The sequence below is a fragment of the Saccostrea echinata genome, unplaced genomic scaffold, assembly GCF_033153115.1.
Source record: "Saccostrea echinata isolate AGI-Se365-2 ecotype Australia unplaced genomic scaffold, CSIRO_AGI_Sech_v1 ptg000006l, whole genome shotgun sequence".
Classification (NCBI taxonomy): Eukaryota; Metazoa; Mollusca; class Bivalvia; order Ostreida; family Ostreidae; genus Saccostrea; species Saccostrea echinata.
In genome coordinates this window covers 1,759,773-1,785,143 of record NW_026889755.1, presented here as the reverse complement: position 1 = coordinate 1,785,143, position 25,371 = coordinate 1,759,773, and the positions used below count along the sequence as shown (strand labels likewise).

Genomic DNA, 25,371 nt, shown 5'->3' with positions numbered 1-25,371 from the left:
TTTGTATTGTTTAATGGATTTTTGAGCTTGAACACTCTTCGTTATTTCTATTTCTATATATTTCATGTAGATAGTAAAAGCCTAAGAGGAGTAGATACATTCTTTACCGTTGAATAAAATATCAAGAATTTCCTGCTTTTCAATAAAGTAATTTCATTTCACTGTATATAATACACTGCAATATTTGTAATGCATTATAGTGTTAGAATAGCATGGTTTGTAACGGAGATAGGTTTTTCTTCTTCAAAATAATATTCGTCCTGTACTCAGTTGCAAACTCCTATGGATACGGTGAGTAATAATTCTAAATAGTGCATTACTGTTTGATTTCGAAATGGGAGCAAACAGTTATCAAATGCGTCAAAATCAAATATCTTACTTGTCAAAAATATACTCATTCCTTATATTTATTTTTAATTTCCAAAATTACTTGCACAATTTTAAAGAAATCAACATATTTACGATGGATTGAATTCTTTTAAGGATTTTTTTTTGGGGGGGGGGTGGTTCAAGAGGATTCGATTCCGTGGTTCGAAGAAGTGCGGGGTTGTTATACATTCAAAAACTTTTACTTCTTAGAGGACATGAATTCATGGGTCTCTTCATGCCACGAAAATAGGAAAAGAAAATTAAACCATAACAAAAATATGCCATCCTACAAAATGTCTTAATCGAGGGCTGAAACAACCATTTATATAGTCAACAGAAATCATATCTAAGTCTCTTGAACAAAGTCAGTGCTCTATATGAGAAAAAAAAAGCTATTTAAAAAATATTTTACAATACCGAGCGCTGTAATTTCGATTAAACACTGGTCAATAAAAGAAGAAAATCAAATTCCACCTGATACAAATGATAATTCTCAATAAGGTCATTTTCCGGCCTCAATAAAATCATTAAAAATGAGATTTTATGTAACTTTTATCATTCTTTTTTTTCATGAATCTGATGTTTGTTTTTCAACATCGATCACCTGAGTCACGTGATTTAGAGAGAACAAATGGTGGTCAAATAAAGAAAATATGAGAGTTGGTCTATTAACATCAGGTTTCTATGCATGTTTCTAAATGTAAATGATCAAAAATTGTTTATTTATGTCGGACACATATCAAATTATAGTAATGAATACAAAGATTGTTTTATTTTAGAACTAAGATAATTTATTTATGACGTGATTTTTGACGCATTCGCATTTTGCATATTTCAAATGTTAATGTATACAAAATGCACACCCTATGATGTTGAAAAGATGTTTCATTATCATTAATTCGATGTCTTATTTCATATGATTTTAATTTTGAATTGTGTATTGTTTCTATAGATGTGCTACCTATTTTACGCTTGAAATGCTCATTTAAGAAATGTGGTTCCGAAGTATCTATTGAACTATCACAGTTGTGTATCAAATGTTGAAAATATTAAAGGACTTGTGTTTGTGTTTTAATAAAAATTGAGTTATTTCTAATAAGATGGATTCTAAATTTAAAAAAGAAAGAAAGAAAGAAAAAGAATCCATTAACGTACAGGATGAAAATATTAATGCAAGTAATGCAGACGCAGAACGTTTGTATTAAAAATATATACTGGTAAGTAAATTGAAATAAAATCGTTAGAGTTGTTTTGATTTCATTTCATTTCGCATGTATACACTTTAACAATATATTTGATTAAAAATGCTTTCGAAAATGTAATACACAAGTATATATAAAAAAGTCAAGTCCTTGCCCCCTTTTCTAAGGACACTCTATAAAAACGAGGAAGATTTTCAACACCTCCTTCCAATATGCATATCAAAAGTTTTAGTATATCCTTGGACTAACATCCCAGATACAAAATGGGCCCTAAGTGTTTGACGCTCGCTTCGAAATCTTCAGACGAAAGGGTTCAATTGCCGCTAAGTCCTCGGAGTTAAAAGTAAAAGCAATGGGTCTTTTGCATATTACCTTAAAAAAAGAGATTCCGTCAATAATGAAACCATGCATCAATCAAAATTGTGACACTTCACCTAAAGCGGATAATCTCTTTATCTGGGTGAAAATTCTAAAATGGCGTTATGCAACATGTAATGTATCAATCACATGCGACCTTAGGGAATGCATCTTTTTCTTATTTCTTTCAATCATATTGAACAGATTTAGAATAAATGCATAATATTGCTGATAAGAATTAAAGAAAGGATTTGAGAAAAAACATACTTGGGACTGTCTTTCAACTGATCTCATGCTCTGACTATTTTTTTAATTCTTAACTATCAAAAGTATTTGCTCTGGAATTAAATCTTATATAATTTGGTACAACATTTATAATCGTTTTCAAAAATGTCTTTCATGAACTTAGCAATCTGAAAATCATTCCTAATAAAATAAAAGGAAATAAGGTGTTAACCGAAGCTTTTGATTATAATTGAGCATTATCTGTCAACCTTTTGTTATATAACTTTTCATCGTATAAGAAAGATCAGGAAACTTTTAACATATATAAATTTATATGGAATACATATGTTATTGTCTACCGAAACTTGCCGGATGGCAGTAAGTGCAAAATTTATAATATGATTATTAAATAGCTTTATTTGTATTAACTGCTACCCGGTAAATTTTAAAATCTAGAATTAAAAATTTGAATTAGATATATTTGTTTAGATTTAAGCCATGAATTACAGACGAAATATAACAAGTTAACGAGGAAATATGAAAGCCACCACAGAGTCTGACACATCTGTTTCATATTTGGATGTTTTACCAAAAAAGACGTTGATGGCAAACTTGCAACTAAACTTTAGGTGTAACGTAATGCCTCCAACTTTTCTATCGTTTACTTCATTTATTTATGTAGCAATATACCATTATCAACTGCATATGGCGTTTATTTCTCCCAGTTGATTCGATAAGGGCATGTTCTACGTACGATAAATCTATTAAGAGACGGGCTATTGACTGGTAAGTTGATGATACAAAGATATCGAGAATCTCGTTTAAAGTCAACTTTTCTCAAATCGAAACAATGATCTCATTTGCAACTAAAGTCTTTCATGCGAATTGTAAAGTCATAACTCTCACCATGAAGTATCTACAGGTTTTTTCGTTTACGCGATCATGACGAAGCACAAGGTGGGTTTGACCGATCGACAGGAGATGCTCACTCCTCCATGGCACCTGATCCCTTCATTTTCAGAAGCCCGTGTTTGCTCTACTCACAATTTGTATTGTTTGATTTGAATTTGAGCATGAATGCTTATCGTTATCTTCACATTTCATTTAAACACAATGTGAATCGACACCATCCTATAGAATATAATAATGCTAATTTTGATTTTATGAAATTTTGTAATGTCCCAACCTTCTGAAGAGGTACATATACCCCATAAAAAGTTAAGAATGATAGACTAAATCTCGTGTTATCGCTGTTGAAACAGTGATAACCAATAAAGTCCATTATTCTGGAGAAATGGAACAATATAAAACATAATTATATTCCCGCTCCGAAGGAAAGGGGGTATACTGTTTTACCACTGAGAGTCTGTTCGTATGTCGGTAACAAATTTTTAAACGAAGATTTCTCAGCAACTACTCTTCGCAGATGCTTGAAACTTTTAGCACCCACTTTGTTTTAGATGGCATACGGTGGAATTCATTTTTGTACAAATCCGATGTTAACTTCCAGTTTATCAGTGTGTATGTCCGTACCAAATTTCCGTCGCAGGGTTCTCAGCAACTACTCTTCGCGCGGATTCTTGGAATTTTAGCACTTTTTCTTTAGGCAATCTATATGGTGGGATCTAATTTTGTACGAATCCGATGTCAACTTCCTGTTTATGCTTGCGTCAGTTCGTACCAAGTTTCCAAAAAAGTGTGTGGTAGAACCTTTTGATTAATGTGAATGATTCAATAATGGATTTATATTGTAAGAACATATTCCATGATGAAATAAGAACAAACACAGTATACAGTGCAGGGAACTAATTTTGTTAAAGCATCGAGGCTAATTCGAATGATTTCTTTGCTTGCTTATTTGAATGCTTCCTTTGCTTGCTGATTTAATGCTTGTAATCTTTATCCTGATGCTGTTTTATAATTAGATCAATGGTAACGGAAGTACCATCATGCTACCGGAAGTAGATATAAATTGTATTTCATCATTGCCGTTTAAAGCTAATAAAGTGCCTTATGTTATCATTTGATCATAATATTTCATTATGTATCATTAATTTGAATAATTTAACCAATTATCTTTCTCGTTTTTTCAATTTTTAATGACTAAAACCTCATTGATATTCTAATGCTAGTAGGTCAATGGTGATTTTAAGTAGGTCAATGCTACTTTTATCCTTTGCTTGCTGATGCTGATCCTGGCAACACTTTTTTTTAAATGCTGATCCTGATGCTAGCTGGATGCTGATGCTTAATTTGCTTATGATGATGCTAATGCAGATTTATGTAACAAATTAGTCCCCTAAACTGTATTTCTAACAAGATGCTTTGGTTATTATTTTTGTTTGTGTGGTCATTGACTTGCTGTATAGACTTTAATGATGATAAAATAGATGAATCTTAAATGAAACCAAAGTCTCTGATGAGACTGTAGCTCTACTGGTCTGTACGTAAAACAAAGGAAAAGTAGCACTTGGATTTGAAAATTTGCAACATGCAATAATAAATAGAATTATGTATCTTAATGTAGTCTACTTCTGTGCCAAGTTTTATTGAAATCACACGAAAACTGTAGGAGGAGTAACGCTTTGAAAGTATTTAACAGAAGTTAAATTTTTAGTAACTATGACAACACCATTCACTGAAATCAAAAAACCGAAATACAGAATATGTATCATTATAGTGTATTCTAATTGTGTGCCAAATTAGATTGTAGGAGGAATAACGTTTTAAAGGAATATTAAAAGCAGACTAAAACTGTAGCAGGAGTAGCGTAAACATATGCAATCCCCCCCCCCCCCCCCCGTGAAACACAAAAAACTTTGGTATGAATCTGTGAATTGATAATCCATATTACCTGTGAAAAGGAATTTTTGTTTCACGGGGGTGGGATGTTTTAAAAATATTTTCCGTTTTCCATTGATTTCTATAGTGAAAAAAAAAACAAGTTTTACCAAAATTATAGAGTTATCTCTCTTTGTTTTCCCAAATAAGTAATGTTTTAAGAAAATTCATATAAGCATCCATATAAATATAAAAAAAAAATCATTCAAATATGTTAACTTTTGAGAATTGACTTGGAGGTAGGAGGGAGAACAATACTATCGTTCGCAGTTCTTTGACTTTTTTCATGTGTCAGTTTGCATTTTATCGATCCAATTGCCAGCTGATTTTATAAAAAGAGGTCCATTTTCTTTTTTGTTTCATTTCTGCTTAATTTTATATTCATTATTACCCAGGTTTTTTCTGACATACAAAGTTTGGTTACCACAGACATTTTTTTTTCCAATTAAAAAAAAAAACAGATAAAAAGAACAAAAAACTTTTGTTTCTTTTCCACTTTTTTCTTCTAAGAAATCGTGTTTTATATTATATTGGTATAATACACACGTGCTTTTTTCGGCTTGGGATTAATTCATGCTACTTACTCGGTCACGTATTCTCCGCAGAAATTTGTTATTGCTTACATTAAGAGCACATAAAACGTGAAATAGCAATTGGAGAAGTCTGTGTCTTTTTGAACCCGCGGAATAAACTGAAATTGCAATTCTACGAATATGACCACTTCGAAAATACTACGTTAAAAGAATTGCATTTACTTACTTTATGCACCTTAAAGAAACTGCATAAATGCTAGGAGCCCTTGTGACAAAAGAATGTCCATTATTTTTTCAACATCAAATGGTTTTGAGAATCAACGTATTGGGCATGCAAAACTTATGATGTATAATTTGTATTCTGCATATTGCAGATATTCTACTTTGTTTTGAATATGTTTAATGAATGCCCTCTATACATGTCCGAAAAATACAATTATAATTTTGATTTTTAAGTGGATTTATCAAGGGCTAAAGTCGCCACTCAGAGCTCAATTTACCCTTGTCTAGATGACGCCTGTAGCAAATTTTATATAGCATGAAATGCAGTTGATCGAGACTTGTCCACATGTACAAGAAGCATATACATTGGAGAAAATTCAATCACAAACACTGTATGGTGGAGAGTAGATCTCGGAAAAATTTTCAGCATTCACAACATCAATGTTGTGTTCAAGAATTATGATGGTTATGGTAAGAATTTTCATGTAATGTTGTTTTCTAAAATTGATGACGGCGTTTCTTGAAAATGAATAAAAGATTTTTTTTGTTAATCTAAACCAGAATGATTGGTTGATTGCTTAGCCAACATGGAGTGTCCAACTTCTTTGAAAAAAACAAAATTTAGATTTGCTCTGTTAAATACCATCAAATCAATGTGTAGATAATACTTATCATGCTAACGCCCCCTGAAATAAGCTTTATTTCGCAAATCTTAAGTACAATAGTCATTAAATATTGAATTAAATATGAGAGTTATTACATAATGCACATAACAAATAATAATGATTTTTTTCTTATTTCATACAGAATTGCGACAAAGAGGCCGTTTTGCAGGGTTTTCTCTTTATTTATCGAATTCTAGTCTCCGAATAATTGACTTCCTGTGTTACGAGGATGGGAAAGAATTGCCACCATTAAACTTTACGACGCCATGTATCGGATACGGACGATACGTAACATTTTATAATCAACGATTGGATGAAATCAAATATCCTGACGGATACGAACGTAGAACAATCACTGAATTGTGCGAAGTTATAGTGAAGGGTGAATGGTTTATCATTTTCTTTTAATTTCATTTATTTATAGAAAGAAAAGTTTCATCAGGGATGTTGAGTCAAGGTGACAAAATTATTAGAAGTCCATAGTTATTTAGTTCACATATCATAGATGTATGAACCCTGCGTTATTGATAAATGAGTGAATTCTATTTAGAAGCAAAAACCACACTATTTGTTTCTTATACATCTCAATGTCTTAAAACTATACAAATTAAAAAGGTTGTAGTGAAGCTGGTGTATATGGAGAAAACTGTAATGTAGCATGTCCGAAGAACTGTCAGGAACAGAGGTGTGACATCGTCAATGGAACTTGTCTTGGTTGTTTACCTGGATGGAGCGGGCGATTTTGTGAAAACAGTACTAGATCATAATTACAGTCGAGCCTCAAGAATCCGGACGCCTCTAATCCGGATGTTTTCCCTTGGGAAATATTTAAGGACATAAGAATTTTTCGTATATATATAAACAATTAAAGTTCCGATTCGGTGATCTGAATGCTTCATTAATCCCGAGAATGTGCTTGGGAACCCCAAGCATTCGGATTAATGAGGCTCGACTGTATATTTAAATGAAAGTAATCTGTTTCATCCGTTTAAGTAAAACTGATTGAAGACTATTTAGATTTTTTTTTGACTTTACATATGTTTAATTGATTGGAAATTTTGATTGCATAGTTTGCCAAGGTGGATGGTATGGTTTTGAATGTAAATTAAGGTGCTTTGGGCACTGCAGAAACAACGCTTTTTGCAACCACGTGACTGGTCAATGTGACAATGGATGTGCTGATGGATGGAAAGGATTATATTGTAATAAACGTACGTACATGTAGCAATCAATGTATATGTATTTCAACAAAGGTGATATTATTTCCACAGACTGAAGTTCATCTAATATGTATGTTTCAACTCCGCCATACTAGTATAACGCGATGTTCGTTAACATGCAAGTATCCAAAATATATACAGTACATTTCCTGAAATCAGTTCTTAATTCCTGATATCAGGGTACTCACACTTGAACTTAGGGTAAGTTTTTGTGTTGATTTAAATTTTAACTGTAATCCCTCAAGAGCATGTAGTGATACTTTAGATTACTTTTGTATTTTGATTGGTTTTCATTTGTTAGCAGAGTGTAAAGATGGATACTATGGCTTGGATTGTAAATTCAAGTGCAGTGGTCATTGTCAGAATAACGGTCCCTGTAACAAACAAACTGGACATTGTGATAAAGGTTGTGAAGTAGGATACACTAATCTCTTATGTAACAGCGGTAAGGAATCTTTTTTTTAATTCTAAAGGATGCTAAGAGGGATACAATGATCCCTCCCGTCACAGCATAACTTTTTTTCTTAGATATATTAAGTTCACAAAGAAATATTGAAAATTAGATGTGTCAGGGTGACCGCATACCCCGCTGATATGCAGGTTCAAACTTTCTGAAAGTTCAGGCATGTGAAAATAACAATAGGTGGAAATGATTAGAATAATAAGAAAGTTTAATTGGCCATAACTTTTGTAAAAAAAAATTAACACGAAACTCCTATTCGATCTCTAGGTCATTCCATAAGGAATTAATTCAAACTGCATTATCTACAAGCATAGCATAAAAATATGAAAAATGAATAATTTTGAAAGTCTAAGGGCCAAATTTCTGTAAAAAATCAATCATCATGAAACTTGACCTTGATCAGCAAGTCATCAATATTAAAGGTAGCGTACAATAAGTAGAAGATTATCAATGTTTTGTAGTTGGATAAGGAATTTATTTACTCGTTTAGTACGAACACGGATATAGCGAATTCACGGATATAGCAAAGTGTTCTTGGAACCCAAGCTATATAAATTTTATGTATTCCTTATACTGATATAACGAATTACGGATATAACGAAGTAATTTCACAGGTCCCAATGACTTCGTTATAACCGAGTTTTACTGTAATGAGTGAGGCAGGAGTTTTTGATATTTTCACGATGGAAGGAACTTTGAACGCATTCCAAAATCAAAACAGAAAATCTTTTTTTCTGTTTTAGGCATTTTGCCCTCAGGTATTGACAAAATCTAACAAAAAAAACACAGTTTTATAAGATATTTATTCATAAGATTGTGAAAAATCAGCGTTTTTCTAATAGAAACACGATCTAGTGTCACAAATAAACTAAAATGTAAATATTTGGAGGAACTTTTGACAATTTAGCAAGACTTTACGGGGTAAATTTCCCCCGAAAGAAAATCACTGATTCACATCTTAAAGATAGCAAAAAACTACAGGGTAAATTTCTTCTCAAAAATGACATTGAAACAGTGTACCTACCGTAATTCAAAACAAAAGCAACCATCTTTTAGATAGCAAGACTTTACGGGGTAAATTTCCCCCAAAGAATATCATTGATACAGTATTCCCTACTCTTATAAAAAGCAAACATTACACTTTGAAAATCGCAGAACTCTACAGGGTAAATTTCCTCTCAAAAATAACATTGATTCAGTTTATGTACAGTGTTTGAAAGCAAAAACAGCCATCTTGATGATAGCAAGATTAACGGGGTAAATTTCCCCCCAAAGAAAATCACTAATACAGTATTTATGATTCTCAAACATCGTGAAGATGGCAACAATCTACATAGTAATTTTTCTCTCAAAAATGATATTGATACATTTTATACACTAGTGCAGTATTTCTAAGCAAAACACCAATCTTGTAGAAAACAAGATTTTACGGGGTAAATTTCCCCCCAAAGAATATCTCTACCTGATACAGTATTGACTACTCTTATAAAAGCGAAAATTACACTTTGAAAATTGCAGAACTCTACAGGGTAAATTTCCTCTCAAAAATGACATTGATTTAGTTTATATACATTGTTTGAAAGCAAAAACAACCATCTTGATGATAACAAGACTTTACGGGGTAAATTTTCCCCCAAAGAAAATCTCTAATACAGTATTTATGATTCGCAAACATCGTGAAGATGGCAACAATCTACGGGGTAATTTTTCTCTCAACAATGACATTGATGCAGTTTATACACGGTATTTCAAAGCAAAAACAACCATATTTTAGATAGCAAAACTTTACGGGGTAAATTTCCCCCCAAAGAATATCACTCATACAGAATTTATGCTTCACAATATCTTGGCAGTAACAAAAATCTACAGGGTAAATTTCCTCTTAAAATGATTATTGATACAGTTTATCTTAGAAAAAACAACATTACACTTTGAAAAATCGCAGAACTCTACAGGGTAAATTTCCTCTCAGAGATGATATTGATACAGTTTATATACAGTATTAAAAGCAAAAACACCCATCGTTTAGATAGCAAGACTTTACGGGGTAAATTTTCCCCCAAAGAAAATAACTGATATATATAGTTTTTATGATTCACAACATCTTAAAGATAGCAAAAATTTTCGGGGTAAACTGCCTCTCAAAAATAACATCGACACAGTTTCCATATATTAATTCAAAGCAAAAGCACCAATGTTTTAGAAAGTAAGACTTTACGGGGTAAATTTCCCCCCCCCCCCCAAAGAAGGTATCACTGATACAGTATTCATTACTCTTATAAAAAGCGAACAGTACACTTTGAAAATCGCAGAACTCTACAGGGTAAATTTCCTCTCAAAAATGACATTGATTCAGTTTATATACAGTGTTGAAAGCAAAGGCAACCATCTTGATGATAGCAAGACTTTACGGGGTAAATTTCCCCCCAAAGAAAATCACTGAAACAGTATTTTTGATTCGCAAACATCTATAAGATGGTTACAATCTTTAAGGTAATTTTCCTATTAAAAATGACATTGATAGTTTATATACAGTATTTCAAAGCAAAAACACTCATCTTTAAGATAGCAAGACTTTACGGGGTAAATCCCCCCCCCCCCCCCCCCCCCGCAAGAATATCACTGATACAGAATTTATAATATCTTGGAGGTAGTAAACAAGACTTTACGGGGTAAATTTCCTCTAAAAAATATTACTGATACAGTTTACATCATACTTAAAAAAACGAACATTAAACTTTGAAAATAGCAAGTATGTACGGGGTAAATCCCTCCCTCCCAAAGAGTATCAATAATACATTTATATTATTCAAAGCATGAACAAACACTGCAACTTGATGATAGCAAGACTTTACGGGATAACCCCCCCCCCCCCTCTCCCACAAAGAATATCACTTCTGCAGTTTATATAATTCACAGAATAAAACAAATATTACTTTTTGAAAAAAGCAGAACTTTCAAGGTAAATTTCCTCTCACAAAATAAACTAATTCTGTATATATTGTTTACACAAAAAGCATACATTACATCTTGATGACAAAAAGACTCGGGGTAAATTTCATATCAAAGAATATCAATAATATATTATTTTTATATTACAAACGATACCTTTATCTTAATATCATGCAAGCTGGAAAAGCTAAATATTAAAGTTAACATAATATTAAACCTTCTGAACATAGAAAAACATACAAAAACATAAAAAACCCTCTGACATCTTTCTTTCTCTGTTAAAGGTATAAGATTTCTTTGTGTCCCGTTACACCTTCTTTATTTAAATGGCGTCCTCCTTTAATATCTTTGACCGAAGTTCCAATACTATGCTTTTCTCTTGGCTGACACAATAGACAGATTGTAGAGTGCATTTTCCAAAGGAAATCTGGCAACCATATTCTGAACCAATCCATAGTCGACCTATGGATGAAAATTTTAAGTCTCATAAACTTCAATTTTCCAAAGCCTTAGGCATTTATATATGATTTCATAACAGATATGACTGGTTTAATATTGCGCACTAGAGTAGATCAGCAGGTGCCTGCTCCCGAATTTTTGTAAAACAGTCTTTCTGTTTATATTGCATGGAAATTGCATTCTTCTAAAGATCCCCCCAACACACACTCATATAGACACATACATTTATACATGTTTCTGAGAATAATACTCATTCGTGATATGGGTCTACATAAGATAATCAAAAAAAGTTAAATGCACTTACTATAGTATTGTATTTGTATTGTACATGTATTACTGATGTCCTCTAGGTCCATCATGGATGTTTTTTTTAAGGGGAAGTGAGAGAGGTAACTGATATCATATGCAGATAGTTTTACTGCAACCTAAATGTTGGTTAAAGTTTAACATTTCAGCTTTAATTATTTCACGTAATAAAGAAAGCAACCAAGTTCCGAAATCCTTATGCTGCGCAAAGGAATTGTAGATCAGGAACGAATTCAACTGCAGATACTGCCTATAAAATACATATATCGTGACGTATATAAAATTGTATATTTACCTTGTTTGTTCAAGATTTGGACTTGAATTTGTAGTTCAATTCCAGTACAAAGCAGTCTCTTTTTTATCGAATCGTCCATAAAAGTACACTTTTGAAACATTCTTAAAGTACTTGCGTCCACAAAACTGAGAGGTCATCTAGCTTGGTTTCCTTTCCCTAATTTGCTTAGTGTTCTGTGTGACCTTTGGCGTGGATGAGCCAGGGAACAAGGCAAATGAACGCCGGCCATATCAATACGGCCAATAATATTTAAATTCCCAACTCACTATTCATCATGTAGTCTATATTATAGGGAAACGGACACATTGCTTTCAAGGAAAATGAGTGAATTTATCAATGGGTGCTTGCGAGAAAAAAAATTTAGGTGATCAGTTTCTCATCACTTTACTGTTTACTCTTCCGCTGCGTGAATTCCAGATGTTAATCAACCCTTTTATTGGATAGCATTGCGGTCATGTCATAAATCTGACCTAAGCTAAAATAATTTCTACATTTTCTCAGCATCCATGTCTTGATCTATAAAAAGCACAGGTTGCCTTTCTTAAAACTTGGTGACATTTTACATATACTCTCCTGCAGTTGCATATGCATCATCTATTCATGTGGCAGTTATTATTACTTTACTAATTATGTGAGATGTGAAAAAAATTATGAACAGTTATTCTTTTTTAGTTGATCTTTCTACACTGACACAACCTTAGGTTGAAAAAGAGAGAAAAATATATAGCTAATGAAAAGCAATATAGATAGAACGTATTATTGGCTTTAAAACTCGAATATATTGTACATCAATTTAAAAATTAAAGAAAAAATATCCACCTTCGAATTGCTTTCTATATACTGGTGTCTACCTTTCCTAACTGTATTCTTTGCGGAGGATCAGATGTCAAGTGCAAAAATTAATTTTCATGTACCATAATTACAGTGACGAAATCTATCTACTTCTGTTGTTTATATTTTTATCTTTTACATGTCTTTTTTCCGAAATTATAACACGTTATATTTTGTATACATGTACATGTGTATATGTACAGATTAAGAGAAATGTACATGTATAAAAAAAAAAATAAAACTACAGGTATACATGGTAGAGGCCGTGTACCATTATTTTAAGCAGGCTCATATCGGCAATCGTACATTTGATAAGTAGAAAGAAGAAAAAAGGAATTCCCCGAGTGTTTTTCGAGTATTAATCTCATCTAACTTCTTATGATTCGATTTTTTGTGATTAATTTTAATAATTGAATATTTAAACACTGCACATATAGGCAGAATTATTTATGAAAATTTTCAAAGAACAGAATTGTTACTTAGCAGACATTTTCGACAATCGATTATGCCGGAAATGTCCGAGATGAGTGCGATTGTCATAGTCAAGGTCATTCTATTTTAGTTCAAAAACGTATCCTTTACAATGACTTTCTCTTTTCCACGTTACACAAAATAACCCCGCGCAGCCAAGTATAGATGGCTATCAGAATTTCAACCCATTAGTTCACGATTAGTAGCAATGTGTGCTCAGCATGTATGCTTTAGGTACTCAAAGGCAATGATATCGTATTGCCCATCCTGCAGAAGTCGCTATGCAATTAAGTCAATTAATTAGAAGAAAACAATTCTTTTACTCTATTGCTTAGCATGGTATTACAAGATATAAAGAAATACACAAAGAAAGCTTCAAGAACTTTAGTATTGTTCAAGATTTGGTCTTGAATTTGTAATTGTTCCATTCAGCACAAAACAGTCACTTTTGTATCGACCCGTCATAAAAATACACTTTTGAAACACTCCTTAAATACGTATGTTCAGAAAACTGAGAGGTCATCTAGCCTGGTTTCCTTTCCATAATTTGCTTTGTGTTGTCCGTGACCTTGGCGTGGATGAGCCAAGGATAAAGGAAAACGGACGCCGCGCATATCAATACGGCCAATAATATTGAAATTCCCAACGCACAGTCCATCAAGTATGAATGTAGGGTATATTACAGGGAAACGAACAAAATCAACTGTTTTAACACAGAAATTAAAATAAACATATTTCTTTAAAGAAAATTATTGAACATATTGAATTGAGGTGATCTGTCCCTCATCATTTTACCTTTTACCTTCCCGCTGCGTAAAGTCCTGTTTATTCAACCCGGGCTTGTATTGGATAGCATTGCGGCCGTGTCATAAATCTGACCTTAGGCTGTTATTTCTAAATTTTCTCAGCAACTAAATCTGTTATCTATCAAACCTAAGAGATTTTGGAAGAAATTCTGTGGATTTTCTCCAGGGTAGTTTTAGACTGAATTTAATCAAAGTGCAATTAACGCTAATCTTTATATTACCTATGAGAGTGTTGCGAGACAAATGATGTCAGCAGTGTTGAGAGAAGGATCCAAAACTTTTACAGATTTTAAAATTTAAAGCTTTGAAACATTTTCAGAGAACAATTTGAGGCCCTATTTTTTTTTTATTTTTTTTTTTTTTTTAGGGGGGGGGGGCATGATTTCAATATCCTACGCGCTCAATAATAATAATGAATTTAAAATGAAACATATAATTATAGGAAATAAACGAGTTCACAATAAACAAAGTAAAACAAAAATGAAATTAAAATAAATGTTCGAATCAGCAACCCTTAATTTGATGGTAGAAGGCATGTCATAGGTTACTAATTTTACCCCATTTCATTGACCTCGCAAGTAGTGCCAATTAAAAACACAGTTTTTCCCCTTAAATATGTCTAATGATGTATACGGGGTGGATTGAGCTGATTTAATTTAGGGCATTGAAAGGAGAGTGTGTTGGGAAAAGAATTAATATTGAAATTTAAAATATTGAGAAATGTTGCCTTTGAATGCTTAGTAGGAAGGGTGTAAATAGGTCATATTTACCTTCTTCTCAAGGGGTAAGTGAAATATGCATCGTATGGGGTATATATAACTCGCTGTGTCCTAGAGCGACTTGCACACTATGGATTCTCCTTAGATTCAGAAATATTTAAAGGCTATAATAAAAGAAACCCCGCTAAATTCCAAGAAAAATTTAATTAATTCTAAATAAAATTGAAATAAATTCCACATATAAAAATGTAGAAGAATGCGTGGTAGCAAAATAATTAATCATATCAAAAGAAATAAATGCTAAATTTATCAATGACATCCGAAGAAAAAAATTGTAAAAGTACTTTTCCCCTTAGATCCACCTCTCCAAGATTCTGCCATCAATTGTCTCGAATCACTCTTAGGGGAATATCAGTGATTAGCGTTAATAGCATTTGTAATGAGTTCAGTTCACGGCTAAATCGGACGGGATTTCTTGCAATGCACAAGCTGCCCTCTTTGAATTTGTTGATTTTTTTAAGGTCATTGAATTTCATTCCATTATACTAAGTTACGTGTTTTACATGTACTCTACTGCAATCGCATATGCATAATTCCTTAATGTGGCAGTAATTAATGCACTGTTGAATTTTTTTTTTTTTTCAAGATGTAACAAAAGTCATGAATAGTTATTCTTTCCTAAGAAAGTTCATCTATCTATACGGCTACTCCTTTAAGTTATAAAAAAAAATTAATAAAATAAAAAAAATAGCTATTAAAAAAGCAATATTAATAGAACTTTATTCCGACTTTTAAAAAAAATTGAATTTATGAGTACATCATTTTTGACATTTAAAAAAACTATGCATTCTTTGTGTATTTCTTTATATCTTGTAATACCATGGTACATGTAAGCAAAAGAGTGTAAAAGAATTGTTTTCTTCTAATTAACTGACTGAATTGCATGGCGACTTCTGCAGGATGGGCAATACGATATCATTGCCTTTGAGTACCTAAAGCATACATGCTGAGCACACATTACTACTAATCGTGAACTAATGGGTTGAAAATCTGATAGCCATCTATACTTGGCTGCGCGGGGTTGTTTTGTGTAACGTGGAAAAGAGAAAGTCATTGTAAAGGATACGTTTTTGTACTAAAATAGAATGACCTTGACTATGACAATCGCACTCATCTCGGACATTTCCGGCATAATCGATTGTCGAAAATGTCTGCTAAGTAACAATTCTGTTCTTTGAAAATTTTCATAAATAATTCTGCCTATATGTGCAGTGTTTAAATATTCAATTATTAAAATTAATCACAAAAAATCGAATCATAAGAAGTTAGATGAGATTAATACTCGAAAAACACTCGGGGAATTCCTTTTTTCTTCTTTCTACTTATCAAATGTACGATTGCCGATATGAGCCTGCTTAAAATAATGGTACACGGCCTCTACCATGTATACCTGTAGTTTTATTTTTTTTTTTATACATGTACATTTCTCTTAATCTGTACATATACACATGTACATGTATACAAAATATAACGTGTTATAATTTCGGAAAAAAGACATGTAAAAGATAAAAATATAAACAACAGAAGTAGATAGATTTCGTTACTGTAATTATGGTACATGAAAAAATCTTATGTTTAATTTTTTTGTCTATTATTCTTTCATTAATTTTTGCACTTGACATCCGATACTCTGCAAAGAATACAGCTAGGTAGACACCAGCATATAGAAAGCAATTCGAAGGTGGATATATTTTCCTTTAATTTTTAAAATGATGTACAATATATTCGAGTTTTAAAGTCAATAATACGTTCTATCAATATTGCTTTTCATAACTATATATTTTTTTTCTCTCTTTTTCAACCTAAGGTTATGTCAGTGAAGAAAGATCAACTGAAAAAGAATAACTGTTCATAATTTTTTCACATCTTTGAAAACACATATTTAGTAAAGTAATAATAACTGCCACATGAATAGATGATGCATATGCAACTGCAGGGGAGTGTATGTAAAATGTCATCAAGTTTTAAGAAGGACAACCTGTGCTTTTTATAGATCAAGACATAGATGCTGAGAAAATGTAGAAATTATTTTAGTTTAGGTCAGATTTATGACATGACCGCAATGCTATCCAATAAAAGGGTTGATTTACATCTGGAATTCACGCAGCGGAAGAGTAAACAGTAAAGTGATGAGAAACTGATCACCTAAATTTTTTTTCTCGCAAGCACCCATTGACAAATTCACTCATTTTCCTTGAAAGCAATGTGTCCGTTTCCCTATAATATAGACTACATGATGAATAGTGAGTTGGGAATTTAAATATTATTGGCCGTATTGATATGGCCGGTGTTCATTTGCCTTGTTCCCTGGCTCATCCACGCCAAAGGTCACACAGAACACTAAGCAAATTAGGGAAAGGAAACCAAGCTAGATGACCTCTCAGTTTTGTGGACGCAAGTACTTTAAGAATGTTTCAAAAGTGTACTTTTATGGACGATTCGATACAAAAGAGACTGCTTAGTGCTGGAACTGAACTACAAATTCAAGTCCAAATCTTGAACAAACAAGGTAAATATACAATTTTATATACGTCACGATATATATATTTTTTTAGGTTTAATAACTGAAGCTGAAATGTTAAACTTTAACCAACATTTAGGTTACTATCTGCATATGCTATCAGTTACCTCTCTCACTTTCCCTTAAAAAACGTCCATGATGGACTTAGAGGGCATCAGTAATACATGTACAATACAAATACAATACTATAGTAAGTAACTTTTTTGATTATCTTATGTAGATCCATATCACGAATGAGCATTATTCTCAGAAACATGTATAAATGTATGTGTGTATATGAGTATGTTTTGGGGGGGATCTTTAGAAGAATGCAATTTCCACGCAATATAAACAGAAAGACTGTTTTACAAAAATTCGGAGCAGGCACCTGCTGATCTATTCTAGTGCGCAATATTAAACCAGGCATATCTGTCATGAAATCATATATAAATGCTTAAGGCCTTGGAAAATTGAAATTTATGAGACTTAAAATTTTCATCCATAGGTCGACTATGGATTGGTTCAGAATATGGTTGCCAGATTTCCGTTGGAAAAAGCACTCTACAATCTGTCTATTGTATCAGCCAAGAGAAAAGCATAGTATTGGAACTTCGGTCAAAGATATTAAAGGAGGACGCTGTTTAAATAAAGAAAGTGTAACGGGACACAAAGAAATCTTATACTTTTAACAGAGAAAGAAAGATGTCAGAGGTTTTTTTTAAATGTTTTTGTATGTTTTTCTATGTTTAGAAGGTTTAATATTATGTTAACCTTAATATTTAGCTTTTCCAGCTTGCATGATATTAAGATAAAAGTATCGTTTGTGATATAAAAATAATAGATTTTTAATATTCTTTGATATGAAATTTTGTCATCAAGATGTAATGTATGCTTTTCTGTAAACAATATATACAGAATTAGTTTATTTTAGGAGAGGAAATTTACCTTGAAAAGTTCTGCTTTTTTCAAAAAGTAATATTTGATTTATTCTGTGAATTATATAAACTGTATAATTGACATTCTTTGGGGGGGGGGGGTTACCCCGTAAAGTCTTCCTATCATCGAGTTGCAGTGTTTGGTCATGCTTTGAATAATATAAACTGTATTATTGATACTCTTTGGGAGGGAGGGATTTACCCCGTACATACTTGCTATTTTCAAAGTTTAATGTTTGTTTTTTCTAAGTATGATGTAAACTGTATCAGTAATATTTTTAGAGGAAATTTACCCCGTAAATTTTTACTACCTCCAAGATATTGCAAAGCATAAATTCTGTATCAGTGATTTTCTTTGGGGGGAATTTACTCCGTAAAGTCTTGCTATCTTAAGGATGAGTGTTTTTGCTTTAAAATACTGTATATAAACTTATCAATGTCATTTTTAAGAGGAAACTTACCTTATAGATTGTTGCCATCTTATAGATGTTTGCGAATCAAAAATACTGTTTCAGTGATTTTCTTTGGGGGGAAATTTACCCCGTAAAGTCTTGCTATCATCAAGATGGTTGTCTATGCTTTCAAACACTGTACATTAACTGAATCAATGTCATATTTTTGAGAGGAAATTTACCCTGTAGAGTTCTGCTATTTTCAAAGTGTAATATTCGCTTTTTATAAGAGTAGTGAATACTGTATCATTGATATTCTTTGGGGGGAAATTTACCCCATAAAGTCTTGCTATCTAAAAGATGGTTGCTTTTGTTTTGTATTACTTTAGGTACTGTTTCAATGTCATTTTTGAGAGGAAATTTACCCTGTATGTTTTTGCTATCTTTAAGATGAGAATCAGTGATTTTCTTTCGGGGGAAATTTACCCCGTAAAGTCTTGCCAAATTGTCAAAAGTCCCTCCAAATATTTAAATTTCAGTTTATTTGTGACACTAGATCGTGTATTCATTAGAAAAATGCTGATTTTTCACAATCTTATGAATAAATATCTTATAAAACTGTGTTTTTTGTTAGATTTTGTCAATACCTGAGGGCAAAATGCCTAAAACAGAAAAAAAGATTTTCTGTTTTGATTTTGGAATGCGTTTTTGAGAGTATTCTGTAAGACAGTTTGTTAAGATCAACTTACTCGAAATTTATTTCCAATTTATCAGTATCTAGAGGCATACCAAAGATTCACCCTTTTTCAACAAGAATAGCAAAAAAGAGGTCTGGAAAACTGATTTATTAGAAATGTATATAGATAAAAATATGTGCATGTAATTTTTTTTTCTTGTAAATTTTTTCTTCTCCATGAGTTAGTGTGTCCTTCCGGGTATTTCGGGAACCGATGTATGGAACGCTGTAGTGCATATTGTTTGTATGACATGGTATGTAACGACGTAGACGGAGTCTGCGCAGACGGATGTGACGATGGGTACATAGGAGACAGATGTGACAAATGTAGGGAAAAGATACGATAATATGTATGTTTTTACAAATCACTGAAGATTAAGAACTTTTAAGAATCATTTGAATTTTTTTTTTTGGTAGTTTCATTAACTGACGTCACGAACGTCAGACAGGTGAAAGATTTATTTTTCCATGGAGGGAAATCATGGGATGAAAGCTAGCAAGCTAAAAGTTGCGCAAGCAGATTTACATCTGATCTTGTTACTTATATTTCAATAACAATAGATAGCAAAAAAAAAAAAAAAAAAAATAATAATAATAATAATAATCATATTACTTATGCAAAACATTGATTTTTTTTTACTTCCTTTGGTTTTATTTATTTATTTTTGGTATGCAACTTTTTATTCCATGCATTTTCCTATATATATATTTTCCATATATTTTTTATGTGTTTCTATATTACAATGTACTTGGTCAGTCAATTTGTCTTCTATGAAAGGGGGATACAAACTATTAATTCAAGCCAAATAAAACGGGTAATTCTTCGAACCTTCTCCTTGGAATGTTCTATTTCATGGATGTGATGGCTTCCCTGGAATATAAAAATTTGTTTCTTATAACCCGATTCCTGAGACTAAGAGTGTTTCCTAATCACATTTGACATAAAAGATACCCTATATGGGCAAGTATATGGGCAACTATAATAATGAATTTGCTAAGTTTAACTAATAATTTTATTTTTTGTGTTTTCACCTAAATTTGGACAAGTTTGATAAGCTATTATATCATTAACAAATACAATCAGCACTTGCTCAATTGCCATGCATTATCGCATAAAATATACACACTGCAATTGTTTTCATAAACAAATTCATTTCCTTAAACACTAGTAGTTTTTTTTTATTATTATGTGGTTATCAAATTTTCAGCAGTATTTTGGAAATTCTGGCCTTGTATGCAGTTAAAACCCATCCATATAATTTTTCTCAGCCAAAGCTTTACAGTACGATTCATTTTATTCATTTGTTTTACTTACTTAATCTATTCTTAATTTAAAGTCATTAAACAATCTTCAATATAGCATCATTATTAAATTCTGTCAAATATTACCCACATGCGTTACATCCCAGTCTTATTGTTCTTGCATTAATATATATTTTGAGACACAGAAAAAAAAAATCATGTTCTTATGATCTTAATTCACTTTCAATACTTGTGATTGATCGGATACAGGTAACATTTCAAAAGAGTTCTGATGTTCTGTTAAAATCCACTCATTGAAAGTCTTCAAAATATACGGTAATGAAACATTTCGCACCCAGAGAAGTTTTTCCTGGAGCGTTTCGCACCGAAACACGTTTGACACTACGGGGTTAAGGATTCTGATATCATTTATGTTCCGTAACTTGCATCTATAAAAAAAATAACTAAGAACTTCATTAAACAGTTTTTCTAGAAAAAAATCCTTTTTCTATTCATTCAATATGACACAAACGCTGCAATGAAGTAAAACGTTGGTCACCTTATACACACTACAGATAGTAATGGTTATAATCAGGCAAGCTTTTTGATTGACTGTTTGTTTGTTGTTTAACGTCCCTTTCGAGGATTTTTCACTCATATGGAGATGCCACAACTTGCCGGTGGAGGGCTACATATTTTGACCTATACTTGGCACTTAGGGCCGTTGAGCAGTTAGGGATCTTTTTCGTGCCAGCACCTACTGCGACACCGGACCTCGGTTTATACGGTCTCATCCGAAGGACCTGTGTTTACGTCCTGTAGTAGGATTCGAACCCACGATGTAGAGCAGACGCTCTAACCACTCGGCCACGCAGGCGACGCAAGCTTTTTGAAAAACTATTACTATTAAAACAGATATGTCTAAATCATTCATTATGTAGTGTGTAAAGGAGGATATTATGGTAGAAATTGTTCTCAGAAATGCTCTCCAAAATGCATCGACACCTGTCAACACACTGACGGCTCTTGTACTTGTTCCTATGGTTGGATGGGCATTAACTGTAACCAAGGTATTTAGAATATATAAATATGGTTTTCTTAATAATTTATACTGTATAATCTATTATTACTTATATTACATAACAATAGCAAAATACACTAACAAATGCAATCCCCTCCATTTTTTCTGAAAATCAAGAATGTCCACCTGGATATTACGGAAAAAACTGTAACGACGAGTGCAGTTTACACTGTGGATTTAATGACACATGCGAAAGATACAACGGATCTTGTCCAAGGGGATGTCAAGAACCCTACACAGGGCCAAACTGCTTAAAAATGACAGGAAACTGTCGACAAAGGACAGGTAATTCTGAAAAAAAAAATGTTTATGATTAACTTTGAAAATATCAGTTCAAGAAAATTAATTATTCTTTGTTGATCTCAAAAGTGAAATGCTATTTTATTATTCCATTTCTCTCTCTTTCCTTAAAAAAAAATAATGTCAAAACAATGTTTTTACTGAAACAAAATTCATCCATATTCTTATTGGTAAATTATTACGCTTATTGAAGGATTGCGCTTTTTGAAGGATTTTTGTCCTTTTTTATAATCTACTGTATACATGTAATATTTATCGGTATAACAAACTCATTCTTGATTTCCTTAAGTGGATTTTATTTTATTCTACAGATTCTACAGATCCTGTTCTTCCGATTCCTTTGATCTGGTTTCTAGGACTCCTCCTGTCAGTGGTTTTGAATCTGTGTTTTGTACTCATAGCAGGTTTTAAACACTTCAGGTAATTCTGCATTTAATTGTTTAGGATTTAGAATTTCGTTGTTTGCAAAGATTTGATATTTCTTTCTTTTGGTAAATGAATATAGTGATTTGTTTTACAATCACCGTCAACATAAGGAAATTATGGAAAGTAAAATAATTTCTAATTTTCTTTTTTGAGAAGGAGATGCCCAAACAAAAAGTCAACTTCTGTTGCTTTAAAAGATGCCTCAAGTCCTGCGCACACCCGATACGAAAGAGGAATAACTCCGCCTGGAAAGCAAAGTTATCAAGAATTAAAAAATAACATAAGTTATGAAAATGTTACATTATAACAGTAATAATGCAAAATACCTTCATTACAAATTCCTTTCCTTTTTCTTACTAAGCATAGTTACGCTTTATTTATTAGATATACATCAGAATCTATTTTCATTATGTTCAAATTATGTTAAAATATTCATTGTAAATTTTTGCAAAGCTGTCAATGTTATAGTATATACATTAAATATAAGGTGACGATAGAATGTGTGCTTTGCTACTGTATTCATGTACATGAATTTGCATTATTAGGTCACCCTGAACCAAGACGGGACTATGAATATATTGTTACTATAGCACCTATAATTTTGTGCGCAATTGCTCTTGCAAATGGCTTGAACTACCTTAATAAAATTTACAGAAATATAAGTACAATTTTTAATTATGCAATCGACATTTTAAATTTTCAAAATTGATTTCGTTGCATTAAAACAGAATAAAAGTCAAAATTCTTTCAAGTCATTTATCTCAGTAACTATTCAGCCAATCTTTCTGAAACTTAAAAGGAGTTTGCCTTGCATCGTCTCTAAGTGGCTTCTGTAAAAAAGGAACTTGGTAGTTGAAGACATATTGAAAAATAAACAATTTCAGAAAACTTGCTGATACATGACCATTGTGTATGGGTATGGTTTGGCTGAGTTATCTTGTGAAATCTAAGGTTATGCGTACTTGGATACCCTGCTTCAAATCTAAGTTTACAGCATCGGGGTCAGTTTTGAATAACATACCTGTTGCTTGTAATAGAAGACTTTCCAATTTTGTGGCCGTGGACGAACTCGGGGCGACAACCCCTTGGACAACGCCTTGACCACGAAATCAAATTGCCATGAACCATTATTATGTTCTCATACCAAAAAAAACATACATAAAAATTTGATCCGAAGAAAAATATGTAATTTCACGGTCGGTAAAAGTGACGTCACAGTTGGTTTCCCACATTCATAAACCTATGGCCAAAAGTGCGTGTGAAGCTATGAAGAGTAAAGCTCGGCAAAATACTTTCAGAAGAATTGTAATACCAGGTATTCTTGAAGACGCGAAGGAGAAATAGTATTTCATAACTTTTGATATGACTAATTACGACCCTGTTGATCTTGATTTTTTTTTTCATAAATATTCTTATGTAAAGTTGCATTCCCCTAGCTTGCCTCACTCTAGCTCTGGGAAATTGGTTTGATCAGATTTAAATTTTTCTCTCAGTAAGGGGGGTTCCACATATACTTTACCTTTTCTGATCTAGTGGATCTTGAGGAAGTTTTGTAATACATCAAGACTCGTTTTATCTCTCCTCTGAAGAGGCAATGGCTTTTCATTTTTCATCAAAAAATTAAAATTTCCTTCATCAAAGAATATTTTGCTGCAAATCTGCTAAAAATTTGTTCATTGTCTCTAGAGAAGTCAAAAATCTGAAAAGTTACAACATACGAGGGCTGTTCGAAAATTATTGAGACAGATACTTTTACTCCACAAAGGAGAGAGATAAATTCATAAAAATTCGTCAACGTTTTTTAAAGAACAAACAAAACAAATGTACAAAATTTCTAATTTATAGGATAATTAAATAAGTTCCGGTGAAATTATAAACAAGCATATGTCTATTGACCTGGAGCAGCATCGCTACGTCATTTTAACGTCAGGTCAGCCGATATATTCTCATTGTGAAATGACCAGAAAGCATTCAATCTACTTCCTCTATCATTACATATAACATTTCAAAAATCAAACTGTGTCTTATAATTCTCAATCGATTCTTAAAAAAAAAACAAAACAAAAAACAATGCTGTTGCTACCCCAGTGTAAAATATACAAAAAGTGTCAAATACAGGTTGACTTAGCATCATGCAGTACCGAGTTATGCAACGCGGGTCAACGTTATTTGGTCCGTAATAATTGATGGTCGTCCGGGGCTTTTATTTTTACTCTGGTTGAATTATTTGTAAGAAAATGATATATACCAATGAAACAAAAAACTCTTAGACTTGTTTTATTGCATTGTTATTGTTTTAGCAGGTCGTTTAGTCTGGACAAGAGTTCTCAATACCGCTACACAAAATTTTAGGCATGATCGCTGCTCCGCCTTGACGTCAAAATCCGTTTTGTCGTCGTTATCAGATAGCTATACCGCGCGTAAATATTTTAATGATCTCCGTATTTCTGATCGAAATTCTAACAAACTTGCACAAAATGAAGTCAAAGTTAAATTGAAATATTATATGCATAATTTGAATTATTTTCTCTCTTACTATGTATCCACTGGGAGTTTTAACGTTGGTGTTACATATTGTCAATATCCGATTTCGATACTGCGCCGGGTACCCCTACCACTGACACATTAATATTCCATTGAAAAGATGAAATAAACTATTTTTAAAATATTTCTTGTTTTTATTACTTCTTAGAGTTTGTCAAACGTATATGCAAATTTTCACCGAAAAACGTTCATGAGAAAGAAGAATATACAAAATGTCTC

At 32.3% G+C, this 25,371-nt stretch overlaps 1 pseudogene; it reads left to right on the top strand.

Annotated features, from left to right (window-relative positions):
• The first annotated feature begins 1,469 nt into the window (after positions 1-1,469).
• LOC133180141 (multiple epidermal growth factor-like domains protein 10) lies at positions 1,470-22,606 on the top strand (annotated as a pseudogene).
• Positions 22,607-25,371: the final 2,765 nt, after the last annotated feature.